An 18,844-nucleotide genomic window follows, 5' to 3' on the forward strand; every position below is an offset into this window, starting at 1 on the left:
TTGACTTTTCTGGCGGCACTTCACCATTTGAGTTCTTAGGAGGGATGCTAGTGCTGGAGGGCGGGGGGGGGGGGGGGGAAGAGTGGCAGGAAAAAAAAAAAGAAAAAACGGTTTGGCTGAATGTCGCAATGGCCTGCTGCTTTCTGGTCGCCATGGTGATTTTGATCAACAACCATTAATAATGTAAAAAGCTGTTCATTAAATCTGTGACTGCTCATTTTCAGTATTTCTATTCAAAAGATCTAATAGGCTACATTTAGCATGAATTAAGAAAACATCACAAATATCAGTGAATAGGAAGCCAAGCAAGGATTTGGACAAAAGCCTTTGTCTGTCCAAAATTTGGAAGCACATGTTTTCCTTCCAGGTTGCAAAAAAAAAAGCCTTCATGTGCTGCCATCTTACCCTCATAATTGAATGAGGAGATAATGTATGTGCACTTACTTTGATAGACTTATCCATATCCGGTTTGTCCTGCAGTTAAAGGGCAACAAAAAGTGCCAGTAATCATATTTTTGTCATCATCATAAGAAGCTTTTTCTACCAGCAAAGTCTTGTCTGTAAAAATAAGGTTAAACTAAGCAATGCCAGCTCCTCTCCTGTGTAGAGAATACTTATATCATACAGGTCATATAAGGTTCATACAGGTGGTAGAGGTTGATACAGTTCATACGTGTAGTGTTCCCTTCAGGAATTAAATACTTTTCTAGGTTAAAAATCCTGTGAAACTGCACCTTCACAATGATGCTGTTATTCTTTGACACACAGGTTAGTAGTAATATTAAAGATCCAGGCCTGCATGCTTGTGAAATTCCATTTAATTGTTGCGTTAAAGCTTATTTTTAAAGGTTGTCACTCCTAAACTACAACGGATAAAGATGACGGAGCATCTAGTGTCACACTAGTCATGTTATTGTTTGTATCTTGCGATCAAGCAAAGAAATAAAATGTTTTTATTTTATAATTTGAATCTGTTATATTCAGTTTAATTCATGACTTCTTCATGTCCTCTCATGTGCTTTTTTTGTTTTTTTCGCTGCAGCTTTCTGGTTCACGACAGAAATGTGCATGTAGCGTATGAATCACAGGTGTCACCTGCTCTAGACTTTGCATGATTGTTCACTCCATCCTAGTCACACAAACTTCATTTTAATATCAGATCAATATCCTTATCGGTGTCGATCATGTTGTAACGTGAGCCGTGATGTCGTTGTTATTTGAACTGTAAACTGCAACGGTCAATGCAGAGACATTATGGAACAATAGCACAAGTACAGAGGAGTCATAAAGGCATCAAACTGACTCAGTAATGTAATTTATATAAAATTATCTTTGCTAACATTAACCACAATAAGCTACTGGTCATATCAGACCAAGTGAGGCTATAGCAGCAAAATCCCTGAGTGTATTGAACTGAGTACATTTTATTCCTTATGACTTCAACTTTTCATTTGTATGAGGAAGAATATGATTTTATTTTCAGAACTTACATGGTCTCACTTTAAAGGTAGTATGCAGCTTTACTGTCTATTAGTGACACTTAATCTTAGTTCCTTTTTTGAGTTTTGAGCAAATTTATTTTCATATTATAGTAAATTTATGGAAACCAACAGCTGCCTGGATATATTTTTGATATTTTCTCAAGAAAAGGAAATGAGCTAAAAATATGCAAAAACATCAGTTCAATCATTTAAAATGCAGCACAGAAGAGACTTTTAAAGAACTCAGGTATATTTTTGTTTGCATTTCCTTTAATTGCAGATTGGCTGCATTTGCCCGTTCGCCTCAGCCTCAGGCTGGACACCCATCCAAAGTTGACAGCTCATCAAGTTGAGCGACAAGCCGGGGCGGAAACCTGACCAAATGAGGGGGGAGGAAGCAAGGTAGGCCCAGTAAAAACACCTCACTGGCTCCAGGCAAAAAGCCGCATATTGTAGCTTGAAATCGCCTTCACCTCCTTCTATTAGGTCACAAATCTCGCTGAGCACCTGAAGATCTGTCATCTTTTAATTTAAGATAAAAAAAACATTTGATTCACGTAAGCACCCGTTTTCAGAAAAAGAGGATTCCCGTGCACCTTTCTTCTCTCTGAGGTGCTGGGAAACATGAGTGGGTGGTCAGTTAGTGAAGCCATCAGTCGTAGGAGGTTACTGGTTATTGTTGTAGTCAGGTGAAGGGGGGGAGGGGGGGGGGTGAGGCGTTCAGGCACCCATCGTCAAATGCCGCCATCGCCCACAGGGTGAACCTCAGCTGTTCTTCCCTTCCCTTCCTCCCTCCTTTATCCCTGCTGACCTTCCTCCTCCTTCCTCCACCTCCTGTTCGTTTCATCCCTCTCTCCTTTCAACAGTCTGAGAGGAGCTGCTGCTGGTGGTGGTGGTGGTGGTGGTGGTGGTGGTGGTGGTGGTGGTGGTGGGGAAGGAGGGCCTGTCAGGAAAGGAGTGAAATGTGTGTATATGTGTGTGTGTGTGTGTTTGTGTGTACAGCTTAGGGAGGGGTCGATATGATGAGGCTTCAGTGTTGTCGAGATGGATTAGCTGAATGACTTTGAGGGGTTTGTTCTCTTGTCTTTGAGCACACAGCCAACTCACTGTACTCTCTTCCTCTCCCTCCCCGTCCTTCCCTCCATATCTTTGTCTCCCTCTCAATCTCTGTCTCCATCTTTTTCTGTTTTTATAGGATAGCTCATTAAGGCTCTGCAGCATCAGTATCCCCATTCCACCTGCCCCAAAACATCCATTCAACTACTTTGGGATAACAAAAATTGAATGATTTATTTATGCAAAAAAAAGGAGGGGGGGGGTGCAGTTTCATAAATTCATTTTTTGATTTGTTTTTCTTACTTGCCACACTTTCTGTCACTTTCACACCCATCTTCCTTTTTTTTTCCCCACCTCTCAATTTCTCATTGAAAATTGTGATATTGTTGTATTTTTAAACATTTAGAATGCAGAATAGAAGAGAGAAGAGTGTCAAACTGAATGTGTTTACATGGTAATTATGTTCGTGCAGGCTACTTTTCAGCATCTCAAGTTGTGTTGTTGTCAATGAGGCAACGCGAGAGTGAGGAATTACACTTTTTTTCCCCCCCGTCTCTTCCTCTGTCTTGTAGTGATGTTTTGTATTTATTAAAGGTACCATGTGTACATTTTTAAACATCAATATATCATTGTCTAATTAACTGTTATGCCTTGAGATAATTATCCTAAACAGATGAGACCACAGTCAAGATGATAAGTAGCCTCTACTGTATCTCACACCAGCGTTAGCATGCTAGTCTTTGTTTAAATTAAAACCACATTCCCCACAATTCCTGTTGCTCGCTCTAACAGAGGATTTTACTTCTTTTGGCTGTACTGAAGAAACATAAAGTGTTTCAGCTCTGATTTTTGACTTTTAAAAGTTGTGGCAGCAAAACAACATAAATAGATAAATAAATAAAAACACAGTAAAACATTTTAAAAACTATATGCACTGCAACAAAGAGAAGATGGTCCAGACTAATGTGATGGATTTGTTGGCAAAAAATGTCTGACAAGGACAGCTGTTGCTTACCAGGTGTTTACTGGCCACTTTAACAACTGGAACTGTAGGGGAGCTACATCTAAAAATGTTTGCAACTGTCCCAAGACCAACAATGCGTCAAGTGCGCTCACTTCACGCAGTGATTAGTGTGCATAGCTGAGAAAGTATGCAGGATTCTCTTAAACTCTCTTCTTTTTTTCATTCTTCACACATCTGCAGTACATCCATCAGGCTTTGTGTTGCAGCACCATGAATAAAGTAAGTTTTATTTATATAGCCCAAAATCACAACTCATAAATTTGTTTCAAATGGCTTTACAATCTATCACCCTTTATCCTATTCTCGTATGAACTAGCTCATTTGTAGTATACTGCACCATGTATACCTGGTATTAACAATGAGAACCGGATACATCATGGATAATGACATGTGTTCACAGGAGTTTGCATTTACACCTGGCATTAATTGGCATTCATAATATCTCAATCCAGCCCACCTTGGGATCGCATCTCAATATGCAGATGAGGTAGGTGAAGCTGGTGGATTTGACAGCAAACACGTTGCGACTGGAGTAAAGAAGAGTGATATTGCTGTGTGGGCTCCGCTTATTTTGCCTTCAGTGAGTCTGTAGATTTTTGCTGAGCAATTTGAGATGGCAGAAAGAGACAGTTAGGTGACCTCTCAACTTGTTTGGGGGGGGGGGGGGGGTGATGTTGACAAATTGCACGAAATTTGCTGAGATGCAACGATCACAATGCAAGCCAGACCACCTCCGAATGCAGTCCATTTATGTCCAGATGTGATCCGGCCAAGTGTGTTCACCGTGCATTTTCACCCTTGTATAAACATGCATCTCTTTCTGTTTCCACATACAGATCACATGATAAAACCAGGTGTAAACAGGGTTGTAACTTCTCATACTAACCAATCGCTCAGAAGGTCAGCACTGATATGACGGATCCTGTCGAAAACATTTAACCTCTGCGGAAAACACAGACTTGTTGGCCCTTTTGCTTCAGTGTTCATGTGAAAGGTCAATGTTTGTACCAAGATAATTGTAACTTTCAACACTTTCCACTTCTTGCCTGTTAATAACGGTCCAGGGAGGTCCAGGGAGGTCGTGTCTTTAGTTTGGAAAACTTTCAGCGTCAGAAGCAGCCTTTGTCTTGTCTTTCAATCCCTTCTATCCTGCGCTCCTTCGACATATTTCCTTCTTCCTCTCTCCTTGTTTTGCCTGTATCTCTCTTCCTCCGTCTCCCCTTTTCCCTCCTTCCTCTCGCTTCTCGTCTCTGCTTCCTACCACCTCCCCGCCCCGTCTCACAGTGTGTGATTGATGTTGCGAGGTAGCATTAACACTTCTCACGCTGCTAGTACATGGAGGAAGGGGGAGGTGGCGTAGCCTAATGTACATGAACGATTGATTGCCTTACTGCTACTAGCTGATGACTTCTCCAAAGATGGCTCCCCTGAAATCGATAACTGGTGCTCTTTCTTTCTTGCTCCCCTCCCCCTTAAACTTTCCCTCCGTCCCCACCCCCCCTTCCAAATTCCCCAAATCAGAGACAAGGAGCTCATGCAGCAATTATGAAGGAAAGGCACATTTGCATACGGAAAAATAATTAAAACAAACAAAGTGAGGCTTGGACCCCCTGGAGAGAGGAGCAGGGAGGAGCAGGGAGGAGGAGGAAGTGAATAATGTGGGCATAGAGAGAGGTTTAATTGCTCCACGCCGAGGTTGTGCCATTTATCTTCAACTCTCTTGCTCCGCCGCCATTTCATTTGTCACCTTAGTACAGATGAGAGTTTACGTAGGTGTTCTCAGGATATCTGTTTCAAGGTAAGCACCCAGACACACACACACACACACACACACACACACACACACATTATACTATCATACTTTTAAGAGACAGGTACGAATGCTGTGCTGTCAATGTGAAAAGATGACTCAGAGCTCTCCAAAGTTAACTGCATCCTCGTCTGCGCACTTGCACGCACGCACACACACATCGAGTTGCTTTAGTTTATAGGTCTATAAAGAGCTGTTACATAAAAGAGTCCAGTTTTCACAGAGAAATGTTCTGCTCTTTTGCTGTCGGTCTCTCTCAGAAGCAGTCATTATGTTCCTGGAGCTTCCATACTGACTACTTAGTTCCTCCTCTCTAATGTGTGTGTGTGTGTGTGTGTGCACGCACTTGTACAACGTGTGTTTTCATGTGCTCCAATTTTCGTACATGTGCACAGTATGTGAGTTCCCATTCTTTGTCTCATTTTATGTGTGTGTGTGTGTGTGTGTGTGCGCACGCATACGTTGCTTTTGAGCAGGCCCCCCGCTGACGCCGCGGGGTGCGAGTCGTCACGCACTGAGGGCCGTCCGCTACGTTAGCGGCGGAGTGGCTAAAACTCCATTTTCAGCAGTGTTTGAAGCCAGAGGATGAAAGTCCCTGCTCTCTCTCCCTCTCTCTTACTCTCTCTCTCTTCTGACGCCTCTGATGGACAACTCAGTGGCCAGCCACTTCTTTAATTAAAGGCACAGTCTGCCGTTTTTTCCCCTCTGATGAAAGAGTATTGACCTGATGGGGCTCTGGGCAGATAGGGACGACGTGAGTGTCACTGAACTCAGTTTGGTCTCCAAAGACAGAGTATATGTGTGGCTTTGCATGTGTGAGTTTATTCTGTAGGTACGTGTGTGTGTGTGTGTGTGTGTGTGTGTGTTATAGCCAAGATGCCAGTAAGGGGGTATTATCTTTGAAGTCTTAACAGAGTGGGGAATGTAGAAGTAAGAGCCAGAATCAAGACTAATATGAATCCAGTGATCCATAACTAAGTAGTTGATGAAAACTAACCAAACCTTAACCATAGAGGTGCAGATCAGGCAATGCTCATATGAATAATTGTTGTGATCATCAAGCATCCGACATTGACGAAGCAGACCACTGTTAGCATCTTTTCTTAGCAATAGTCGATGCTTGTTTCTTTTAATCATGATCACAATCCTTTACTATTGTTATCCAAGTGCTTTTAGTTGCCTAAATGTAACGAGACAACAATGTATAAACAGTAGTAATAGTGATAATTCATATCATCCTGACGGCGCCAAAGAACTTTGATGACACAGCTTCAAGTCAAGGTCAACGTATTCGCCTTTTCTGGAGCTTTCAGCCTTATCACAGGATCCTCATCTGCAGATGGAGTTTTCTCAGTTGTCCAGTTTTGCTCCACTGGCTTTGATTTTACAACTACGGATTTCCCCACCATCTTGAAATACTCGTAAAAGTCACTCCGCTGGAAGCCAGTGACGCACATGACTCGTTTTAGTCTCTGTCTAATAAGTTTGCCTTCCCAGCCAGACGTTAAGGTTATGAATGCAACCCGAATAATTAACATTAAGGGTTTTGAAACTGCTGACACTCCCTTGACCTTATTGTACAGGTTAGAGTCCTTCCTTACCTTAACCTTCGATCCAAACAAGATCAACTTAGTCTTATCTAAACATAATAGGAGCCTGTTTCGCGATTATTCTCTAAATCACACAGGTTTACATTGTTTGAGATTGAGACACTTTGCAAAACGTGAAAGTTTCTATAACCTGAATACCTCTAATCTGAATGCTATTTGTTAATCATGTTGGAATGACTCATTCTAATAATTCTGCCCAATAATAAGCACATTTCGAGGCCATGTGACTTTTGTTTATGTGCCCTGGTTTGGTTGTAATTGGGCATCGTGATGCTAAAAATACTGAAAAAAAAAAAAAAGAGTTAGAACAACAACACACTTCAAGAGTTTCCTTGAAAACACTCCCAGAAATAATAATGGAAAAGAGAAGGCAGCTTTGTCAACTTGCAACTATAAATATACATGGATATATATCACAAAATTAAAATAATGCTCCTTTTCTGCATGTATCCCATGGTTTCCTAGCAGAGCAACAAAATTAGCTGATTTAACCAAAGCTGGCATTAAACCCTACACAGGGAAAGTGAGCTTGCATGTTTTTTTTTTTCTCATTTTTTTTCAGATATTTGTAGTCTACATTAACATGCAGCCAAAGCAGCCTAGTTCACCCTCTGTAAGGAACTCAACATCATCCGCGGCTGGCTGTAGCTGCGGGCAAAAACAACAAGGCACTAAACGCACGCTGTCGAAGAAGAAACGCTTTTAGTTTCTCAGAGCTCATAATCGTGTGGTTCCTGTTTTGTTGCTTTATGCGTGTGTGTGTGTGTGTGTGTGTGTAAATCCCTTGCTGTTTTTTAGCTGCGCAACACCGCTGGGTGCTCTCTGTGTCTGCTCGCTGGATATCAGGCACCCAGGGATCCTCAGAAGCAAGTATTACCAGTTAATGCACCTCTGAAAGAGAGCATCTGCACTTAAGACAATTATACCACAGATGGGTGTGTGTTGTGGGCTTGTGTTTCTCAATGTGTGTGTGTGTGTGTGTGTGAGAGAGAGAGAGAGACAGACAGACAAAGAGAAAAGAGAGAGTGAGACAGAGCTTTCTGTGCCTTCACGTGAAATACGATGTGCGTTTCATTCCCCTCTGAACTGAAATCCGTTTTCCTCACCTCTCTTCTGGGTTCAAAATGTTTGAGGTTTATTTTCAGGACCTTGCAATCACACTTTTTTTTTTTTTTTTCTTTTCAACAAAGCCAACAGCACACACACACACACACACACACCTTTCCTGGCTATCTTTTCTCTCTTTTGTAGAATCCGCTGTGTATTTTAGAGCAGGTACACACTTGTATCTTTCCCGGACCTCCAAAGAGGAAAACCACCATGACGCAGCTGCTGTGAGCTGAGTTCGGTTTGAAAGAATATCCGGACTGCTTCATATGAGGCCTCACCCATTTTGAAAGGGAAATGATGACATCATCTTTGTGTGCTTCCTTGCCACAAATACTCAGATCATATATTGTATGTACCCAAAAAAATCTAGTTGTTCAAAGTACATTAAGAAGGTTATGACTGCTGTCAAAAAATGCTAAGTAAGGAGAAGGTGTAAAAAATTCATGTATATGATGCCCATCAAAGTGTAAGCTCACACACTACAACATTTTGGGGCTGAAGCCAATTCAGAAGTACCTTAAAGTGCAATGGATGGATCCCAAAAAGCATCAACTTCTCTCTAGAAATACTAGTTTTTTTCAATGATTCATTGTGGTCTCAATCTCTAAATTCAGGCCCTCTAATAAGTTCTGGTGGTCATTTTGGAAATTATTGCTCCATTAATAAGATTTGAAGACTTTATAGTAGGTTTGATGTCTGCCGTGCAGGCGTTGATTGACAGCTGTGATTGACAGTTCGCTCACCTGCTGTTCTTTCCATCTTCGGGACTCACACTGAGTCGACTATTGTTGCAATATTTCGATAAGTTTAATGTTATTGGGGGTTTTTTTCCCGGGAATCTAGCTTCAATCTGAGGTAGTGGTGCGTGTTTACAGAGTGTGAAACGCAAAAACACCCCGCATTCCTTCTTTGGAAAGTCCTGGCTCCAAATGGAAAAGATGGCACCAACCATAAGCTGCAATTCTGGGCTTCAAACTGGCTCCAATGCAAACTAATGTGTGATGTCACAACTTGTTACATCCATGTGTATGTAAAGTCTATGGCTCAGGCGCTTCAACACATCAGGATACGCCACTGTGCTATTTCCCAGCATCAGTGCTCCAGAGAAATGGCGATTTTATCTGAATTAAGAGGATTAAATATTCTGTTCTGTACATTCTGGTTTAAAAGTTTGTCCCACTCAGCTGTCCCATGTGTCAGCAGCACCTTTGCCCCTCCAGAGGACAGCAGGACGGACGCTAACAGATTGGACCCCCCATATGGCGTGCCGTCCCATCGTGCGATAAATAAACTGCTGGCTACTCTGACCTCTGCCTGCACTGAGCTCGCTGTGAACATGTGCTGCTTCTGGATGGGAAGAGCTCAGCAGGGGGGGGTGGTGGTGGAGGGGTGGAGGGGTGTGTGGGGGGGGTTCTCCTTCCCCTTCTCTTTTCCCTCCGCTCCTCCCGCTCACTCCCTTCCAGTCCCACCTCGACGTTTTCACCCCTCAGTCGGAGTCAGCGGTCCATCTCGCGCCGCAGATTGCCTATGACAGCCGCGCTATTTCAAGTCGGGGGTTTGAGCTAAATTGGAGTGAGCAATACCACCTGTGCCTGCTGAAGGGCCGCTCTGGTTCGCGCTGTTGCTCCACAGAGAGGAACCAGGAGAGAGGGAGGGAGGGGTGGGTGTGTGGTGGGATGGGGAAGGAGAGAGGGGGGCGAAGGGGGGGGGGGGTAAAAAAGCTGCTACCTGCAACCATCAAAGCCTCTGTTTCACATGCAATCTGCCCAGCTGGCTCCCCAGTGAGGAGGAGTGAGCTGAGAGCAGAGAGCTGGATGAGAGCAGCTCTCTAACTCTTCCTTCTACTCACCTTGCTCTTGATACAGGTGTGCTTCTTCCCACCTCTCTCTCTCTCTCTCTCTCTCTCTCTCTCTCTCTCTCTCTCTCTCTTTCATATTCTCCCCCTCTCTCTCTCCCTTTACAACTGCTTACTCTCTTCCTTAAAGGCCCCTTTACACCATTAAAATTTTAACCTGTCCGAGATGAAAGTTAGTGAGAGAAAGTGCTAGATTGCACCTTTAGAAACATCGACTTCAGAGCTTTGGCGAACAAAGATAGTGTCTAAAATTTAGGAGCAACATCTCGTAGTGTGATATAGCATGTAATGATGCGGAATACACATGTCAAACATCACTGTTAGTGCCGTTTTTGAACCAAGTATAGAAATAAGTATGTGTATAAAGTTTTTAGACCCATCTTGAACAGTGTGACGTGCAGTGAAGCTACTAGATTGCCATTATCACACAATATGTAGAAGAATTTAGTCTATTTTGGGGGGTTGGTTTAAAAAAAAAAAAATCTAACCTTACCTCAACCCTCTTGCCTTTGGAGAGCAGTGTTCACCTCGGACAAACCCCAGGTTGTAGACACCTTAACAAGTTCAAAAACTACATTTCATCTGCTATAATCATTACTGTAATTGTGCAAAACCAGTCCTACTCCTGCACTGGAAATGGACACTATGTCGGAGGAGCAAACACCCCCCACTTGTTGCTTAATTTAAGATCCGGGAGCTTAATATGACTTTTTTTTTCGTTTGCTACTTGTACACAAACACTCTGCCTTGCTGCTGCATGTGCCTGCACAGTTTTTAAGTTGAATCATTAATCATTACAAACTCATTCATGAAAAAATGATTCAAACCCACACAACTTTATTTTAAATTCTTTAACATCCCAAAGATACAAAACACTCTATGTCAGACTGAATTATGACGATATGAAATGATGCGGAGAGCTCGAATATTTAGAAGAATGTTTTACTGTACTACTTATTAGCTTTCCAGAGCTTTCAGCCTCATTCTTCAGCCAATGCAGGTGGCTCGGGTGTCATTATGTGGCCAAAGAAGAAGTAAAACCTTGTGGAAGTGAACCTCAAACTTTTGTTACAGATCCTTTTCCCAAAGGTCAAGAATGAACTTTCAGGCTCAGAAACGTTATATTTCTTAACTCTACTGGCACAAGCCAACACTGTCACAAATCAGCAGTCAAAATGTCCCTTGTAGATAGAATTAGCATGTCTTTGCTCCTGCAGATTGGCTGGCGAGAGCAAAATGGGAGGGGGCCTGGGGGGAGTCTGAACTCCCATCCTCCTCCTCCACCTCCTCCTCCTCCTCCACCTCCTCGTCCTCCTGGGCAGGATACAGTAGGCATCATTTAGTGGGGAGAGTGGTGGAAACAGTGTGGGGTTAGCCACAAGGTCGCCACACTTACTGCACGGCCGAGCTCATTTCCACTGCTGTCCACAGCTCGGGCTTCCCCTCCGAGAGAGACACAGAGAGAGAGAGAGAGAGAACTGCAAGCCAGTGAAATGGCTCATTCACTTTCTGATCACAGCCCGCCACTCTCTTCACTCACACACTCAAACTGACACACTTGCCGCATGCACACACATTCCAGGCCGTCTTCATCGTGCGGTTGTTTGCTATTTTCGTCCCTCACTTCCCCGATGTCATGAAATATCTCCTCTAGCTCTGACAGTTCACTTTGTGATCGCCACCGCTTACCAGACTCACCAGATCGCTTTCAAAATTAACTAGTTTTGACTTTAAACCACCACTCAGTATATCTAAGCATTTCACAATCATGTTAATCCCTTTCTCAAACTAATCTGATAAGTAGAGCTAATGATATTTCAATGGTGCTCAAACGGGCTATAGCTGTCATACACTGCAAGTCTGTTTTTCTCAGGAAGACATACAATCTTTTTCTCCCCCCCACCCCCTCCACACACACACAAACACACACTTTCTCTCTCATTCTCCCACACACACAAACACACACAGATTTATGTGCAGGCACCCCAGAAGGCACAGCGGTGCTGAACCAATCCGCTTTTGTTGACTTGTACTTCTGCCAACTCTCGCTATAAAGACGTCTGATCAGCCAAATGGTCAAATACCTGAGATATGCAGGATGTAATACATTTACTTACATTTGAAGCATTTAGCTAATGCGGCATGCTGTACAGAGCATGAGTTCATTGACTAATAGCTCAAAACAGGAGTAGATTTATGGAAGTTCACAATATGACATCATGGGATCAAAACATTTGAAACTAAAACTAGTTTGGAAACTTTTTTGAGCAGATGTCAGAATGAAGTTTAGCTACAGGTACCCAGATGTGTCAATTTTGGTTGTCAAATTTGTCACAGGCCATCAAATGAACATCTGTTCAACCTCAGAATGCTTGCTGGGATAGTTAGTTTACAAAATGTGGAAAACATGTTGAGCAAAAATGACACCCCCGGAAATCGAACAGAACTGGTGCTCATAGTAGTTATCTGTCTTTTTTTTCTTTCGGGTGCTGCAGATGTTAGATGATACAGTAAGTTTTAGTCATCACAAACAAATAATTTTGATATAACAGGCTTCTCTACATGGAATCTTTTTTTTGTCCCAACCCATTGCTAGACAACGACGATGATATTGGACACTTCTGCAAAGCCGCGAAATTCTCTGTGCATTGCAACAACAGTACGGTTAAGGATTGTGGTTATGACAAACCAACGATGGTTGAGAAATGGTTTGGGTTAGGCAACTAAAAACAGAAAAAGCAAACGTTAATTACAGGTCTGTAATGGGATGCACCACCCCAACCTCCACAGCTTTACTTTCCGAGCTGTAATTGTCACAAACTGATGTAATTTTATTTAACAAGCTCTACTTCAGTGTGGTACATAGTGGCAGCAGACAAATTTACTCCCCTTCACTTTCCTCTTGTTCATATACCTCCATTACTGCAAGTCGTGCAAACATCTACTGAAAGACACCGAAATTATAATAAATTGCAGGAATCGATTTTCTTTAGTTTCCTGTTTAAGATCCATTTCTACAAGAAGAATTTTGCTTCAACTCTGCACAGAAGAAACCTGGCCAAATTGTATTTTGTTCAACTTGATTGCAATTAAAAGTTCTCGGTATCTTAATAGATTCCAAAAAAAACTATCAGACTAGTGTGAAGTTGAGGACCAAAAAAGCAGTGGTCAGTGTATTTCTGTATACATTAAGACATCATGTTGACTTGACAAAACTTCCAGAGACCAGGCTCTACACCTCTGAGCTAAAAATCGCTCTCACTCCGATTGTAAACTTGTCTCCGATACAGTTTCCCTCAGCGGCCTCCAGTGTCTCATCCATGGATCAATACCACCACACACCACAGCCCTTTACTCACACTCCAGCCTGGCAGTAAGGGATTGCAGGGAGCCGCTGGGTCAATGGCAGGGTCCCGGTCGGTTGATGGCTGTTCGTTAAAGAGCGGTCGACACGGCGGAGCTCGGTGTTAACGGTGTCAGCCCTGATACTCCCGCCGGGCCGCTCTCTCCTAATGACCAGCCAATCAATAGCCGTCTGCCCTCAGTACTGACCAATCAAATTGACATCTCTTGTTGACACATCGAACCGGAGGGGAAGAGGAAGGTTTAGCTCCGCAGAAGTCCGTTTCATTTATGAATATGTGGCTGCACAGGTGGAAGAACACGACACTGTCATCTTTGGTTTTGTGATGCATTCACATACACTAATAAAATATTATTGATTAGCTGCTAAAGACAAGTAAATTCACTGTTTCTATGCAGAGTTTATTGGGCTTAAAAATAGAATCATGTCTGATTGTGTGGCACAGTTGCGTTTGTAGTAAATTTCATTCGAAGACGCTCAATTCCAAGGAAAGGTGGTTTTTGAATAATTATTAATGGTTTCTTGTCTATTCTGTATGCAGAAACCAACACAACAATGCCACTCTGTAACAGATTTTGGCACTATTTTGTTTCTGTGACAAATTCACCTGTGTCTCTGTTGGTGAACTTGTTTTTTTTTCCCTCTTTTCTCTTTTGGGGTGAGATATTTTTATCAGCTCCATGGGGTTTCTTTTTCTCAGCCGCACAGTTTGTATTTTTGCCTCCCTGTCTCTCTGCTCTTGTCAGTTTTTGGCATCTGTATTTGCAAACAAGCCAAACCAGGAATTATTTATATATAAATAAGTCCAGGAGCTGTTTGAAAGTGGTTATCATTAGGAAAGGGCCCTATCCCTCCTCTCTTTTATTCATCTGTGTATCCATCACCGCGTGCTGCATCATGGTTTGTTGTGTGTTTGTGTGAGTGAAGGGGCAGGAAATGGACGAGTTGTGCAGATGAAAGGGGATGCAGGGCCACGTGGCGGAGGCTACACTGGAGCCTCAGTCCTCTGTGTCTGTCGCTGAGTCGCCCCGTCCGTCCATCTGTCCGTGCGCCCTCAAAGGGACGTTTGTCCCGCCACAAGGGTCATTCAGAACACACACACACACGTGGGTAAAGAAAGAAAGAAGCACACACCCTCTTCTGACTGGACAAATGGACACTCGGTGACTCTGAGTGAGGCACTTCAGGAACACTTTAATCGCCTCGTACAATGAAAGCAGAGGACTTTGTTTTTAATGTAAAGACCCGCTAATGTAGAAACACTTGGACACTTAGAGGACAAAACAGACAGAGAGCAAAGCTTCTGTTGAACTATTTTTATTGTGTGAAGCAAGGAAAGGGGTGCAGGTTTTGATTTAACAACCATGACTATACAATATCTGTTCAGGATTCCCTGTGTTTTTTATTCAGTTCAATCACATTCGTTTTCTGAAGACATTTGCAGGAAAACACATGTAATATGTCAAATTATTTTGCAACATGGGCTGCACAAGAGACCAGTTTTACTTTTTTTTTCCAGAGGCTGGTGCTCCAGAGTCTGACGATACTGTACAGACAGACAGACAGAAAACAAAAGCAATAAAAATGATACTTTTCTCAATGCAGTTTGGAATTTAAAAAAAGCAATTTACATTTCAGCCATAAGACATTTACGAGTGTGTCATTTAACATTATGATACAGTTGCACAACTTGACATTTACCTTGACATTGATCTATTCCTGCCCTATACAACACTCTCCTACTTCACTCCATTCGTAAAAACACTCAAAAACCTTCATATCATCAAATTCTCAGCACTGTTTGTCTTACTTGCAAGCATTGCACTTTGCATTTTACATGGTACACGGTCGCACATGATGTAAAAGAATTTCCGGTTACATAAATTGATAAGTCCTACCTCAGCTCTGCCAAAATACCTTATGAAACAGTTTATCTGAGACGAGCTGGCGATAGAGTATTTTCAGTAGGAGATGTGACAATGTGACATCATGCTGTGGGGAAATGAGCACGAGCAGAGATATATTCCAACAAAAAAAAAAAAAAAAAAAAGAAAAAATACCGGCTCTATCCCTGAGCTTCACTGACAAAAATGTCTTTAGGTGGTAAGGATTATGGATTAATCTATAATAACTAGTGAAGGAAAAGAGAAAGGGGGAGAAAACGAGCCTCCAGTCCTTCCATACCACCACGAGAAATACTGCCTCATCATGTGATGTTCCCACTAATATTCCCAAATTATATCGTTTAGACCTGTATCAGCGCTGGAGAATTAATCATCATTTCTCTGACACTGCCCGTCCCCAGAGTTCATTAAATAAACTATATATCCCCCTCTAATTTCTACAAGTTGTGGAGATTTTTTTTTCTTCTTCTTCTTCTTCTTTTTGGTCCCTTCACCCAACCCCACCCTTTCCATTCCTTGATAATCTGTTTATCCGTAAGTGTCACATTACATTTGCAAAGCAGCTGGGGGGACCACTGCCATCTTGTATGGAGGGGCTTGAGTGTGATTACCCGGCCTCATATTTGGCGCGCACTCAGACTTGTCAAATCCTTTGATCTGAACTGTCTTCATAATCACTTCAAAAAGTCTTCCTGAGAGCGTGAGGGCTTTACAAATGGGCTTCCCACTTTCACAGGGCTACACTTTCATTCTCTCTCTCTCTCTCTCTCTCCGAGTGTGTGTCGGTTCGTGTCTGGGTGTGTGTGTGTGTTTTCTGTCTCTATTTCTAGTTTAGTATCTACTTTTGTATGTGTGCGTGATTGTCTCTTTCCCTCTCTCTCTCTCTCTCAGAGTCTCTGCGTCTTCAGTTTGTATTGCCAAAGCACACAGAGAAAAAGAAAACATTAGAAACTGATTCATATGATACAGATGTCATGTAAGGAAATAATTATAAACTGTGAACATTAAAGAAAATCAGTACATCTTGTGAGCCATAAAACAGTCATATCAGAATCTACATATATGTTAATTTTATACATGACACATAGTCAGGGGCGTCATGCAATCAATATTTTTTGGGGGGCACAGTTTCATACAGTATTAACGTTTATACCAAAACCAAGTTTTTACCAGTAATCATCTGCTTTGGCTGCTGTCATCAAACCACCCTCATCAGTAACTACAACTATAATTGAATGGCCTTTTATTATTACTACTTTTAACACATTTAATATCAATATTGAACCAGAAAATGTTGGTGAAAAGGCTTTAAACTCGGGGGTAACGTTACCTGGTTATGTAGCTATTGTTTTTACTTACACTATATACAGTAACTCTTGACTCTGTGTCCGTCCAACCTGTTATTATTATGAATTTCACTGCTGTCATTTGTTTCGGGACAAAAACAATAATAAGTCACTTTAAAGGTATACTATGCAGGATTTTCCCATTTATGACCCACTAGAAGTGTGCGGTGGTGTATTTATCTGCAGAGACTCTGCCCTCTGCCTATATTTTCTTATTTTCTTATTATTTTGCTTTGTTCGGGATGTTTCTGGGCATCAACTCAATGTTTCAGGGCGTCAGTTTTTGGGCAGTGGGTGTGTAACCCCAAGCCAATAACAGCGAGCAGGGTGTGAGGTCGGGACTTGTAGGTAGCGACCAGGTTACATTGCTGTTTTTTATTTCAGTGTTTTCCCTTCGTCTCTGTGTGCTGTGTGCTGCTCCTCTGCTGTTGGTGTGTCTGTTTGACTGACACACACACACACACAAGCAGAGCAGAGAGCCGGCGTGTTTATTTGTGTTTTTAGAACGTAACCGCTGTGTAACAATCAGAAAATAACGTTTTATTACTCTGATTCACGGCTTCGTTCTCGCCAGCACTGCTCGCTCTCTTCATTCATTCTCTATCTCGCTCAACCACTGCTCTCTCTCGCTCGCACGTTGAGCCGGGGAGGAGGGGCCAACTTTGAATGCTGTGTGTTTACCAACACACAGCATGACAAATCCTGCATATTATACCTTTAAAAATGGAAATTCTGAAGCTCTATATTTAAATTCATCATACAGAACTGCCACTGCTGCTATAACATAGTGATTTCTAGCTGGAAGGAACCAACTAGCCTAAACAGGGGGCTAAAATATGAATTAAAACATACAGAAAAGTGGCTTTTGTTTATATATTATATTAGTAAGGCTAATTAAAAATGCTTATTGTGAAAATAGAATTTAACTATTTCTACATTTGAGAGGGCATGTGCCCCCTTTTTCTATGTCTGGCTTTCTTTGAAAGTGTCTTTCTATTTCTGTTTCCCAACTGCGTACTAGATACAAACTATATACAACTTTATAACTGTCATTGTATACTATTTTTGCAGTTATCATATATATAAACTCAACTGGAGGAAAGCAGACTGTATTCTTGCCTTTTTGCTTGTTAGGATTTTGCAGCCATCTATGCATGAAGGACCAGAGTGCATTAATTCATTATCATTATTAGTATAGAAGAAATTCCTGTATTTCACTGTGTTGTATAAATAGAAAATTAGGCAGTATGTGCGCCAAAGGACGTCAATCAAACTGCAACTTTGGAAAGCCACATGCTGCAAATTAAACTTCACAAAGAGAAAGCAACATGTTTTTCCAAAGATTTAGTAGATTTGTTTTGTTTTCCTGCATCTTTTCGCTGTCTAACCGCCACCTGCAATTAGTTTTAATATGTAATGCATAAAGCAGCTGTGAGTAGCTCCTTCATTTTATTGCACCGTGAGAAAGCACATTGACTACACACTCAAAAAATCAAGCACTGTTTTTGTATGCATACTTTTTTTTTCACTATATTTAACACAAAGGCCCAACATACCCATACTAAACCCACACAGGTGATTCTAATTAATTCTGCTGATTAAACCTCTTCTCAAGCAGTTGCAATTTTGAGATATTTGTACTTTTATGCAACTTTCTTCTTCTACTCCACCACATTTCAGAGGGAAATAAACTTTTTACTCCACTTCGTTTACCTGACAAATAATAGTTGCAGATAAAGGTTTACAACTCATAAGATACAAAATATAATATGAAGTATATGCATCAGTAATAATGATCCAATGAAGTAATACATACAACACTCTGAAAGGGGCAATTCTGCATTATGAATACATAACATTTTACTGGTAATCATATGTTTTCACAGCAGACATTTGACTCATAGTAGGAAAAGCACAGGTGTAACTAATAACATCAACAATGGCTCTGTGCTTTATGTTGTGCCAGTAAGCCATGACGAGAACCCTGAAACTGAAGCAGCTAAATGGAACTCAGCCATCCTTAATTCCCTTATTTGCACCTGTGCTTTTCCTACCGCTGAAATGTCTTACAAGCGTCTTGAGTACTTCATCCAGGACTCTGTGGTGTTTGATTGACGTCTCTCTGACTCTCCTGTTAGCTTTTGTTGCACCTGTTACACCTCTATACATCCTTACGGAGTCCACGTCGACATCATATCATTTCACCTTCAACCCCCGAGCACAAGTCTAATCAGCCAGAAAACACCTGTGTAGGTGTTTGCGGGGCCTTTAAAAGCAACTGAAA

The 18,844-nt window shown here is 41.8% G+C and overlaps 1 protein-coding gene across 11 annotated transcripts in view; it reads left to right on the top strand.

Moving 5' to 3' along the window:
* pou3f3b (POU class 3 homeobox 3b) overlaps positions 1-18,844 on the top strand; it is a 185,543-nt gene that overhangs the window by 138,978 nt on the left and 27,721 nt on the right. For 9 of the 11 annotated variants that reach the window (XR_006400993.1, XR_006400989.1, XR_006400986.1 and 6 more), the window contains one exon: positions 1,762-1,883. The exons of 1 other annotated variant lie outside the window; for it this stretch is intronic. The gene's annotated coding sequence lies outside the window, so the exon portion shown is untranslated. Of the gene's footprint in view, positions 1-1,761; positions 1,884-2,676; positions 3,076-18,844 lie in introns of those variants that run through there. One more of the 11 variants, XR_006400992.1, reaches the window with a different exon arrangement.

Source organism: Thunnus albacares, chromosome 24 (assembly GCF_914725855.1).
Source record: "Thunnus albacares chromosome 24, fThuAlb1.1, whole genome shotgun sequence".
NCBI classification, from domain to species: Eukaryota; Metazoa; Chordata; class Actinopteri; order Scombriformes; family Scombridae; genus Thunnus; species Thunnus albacares.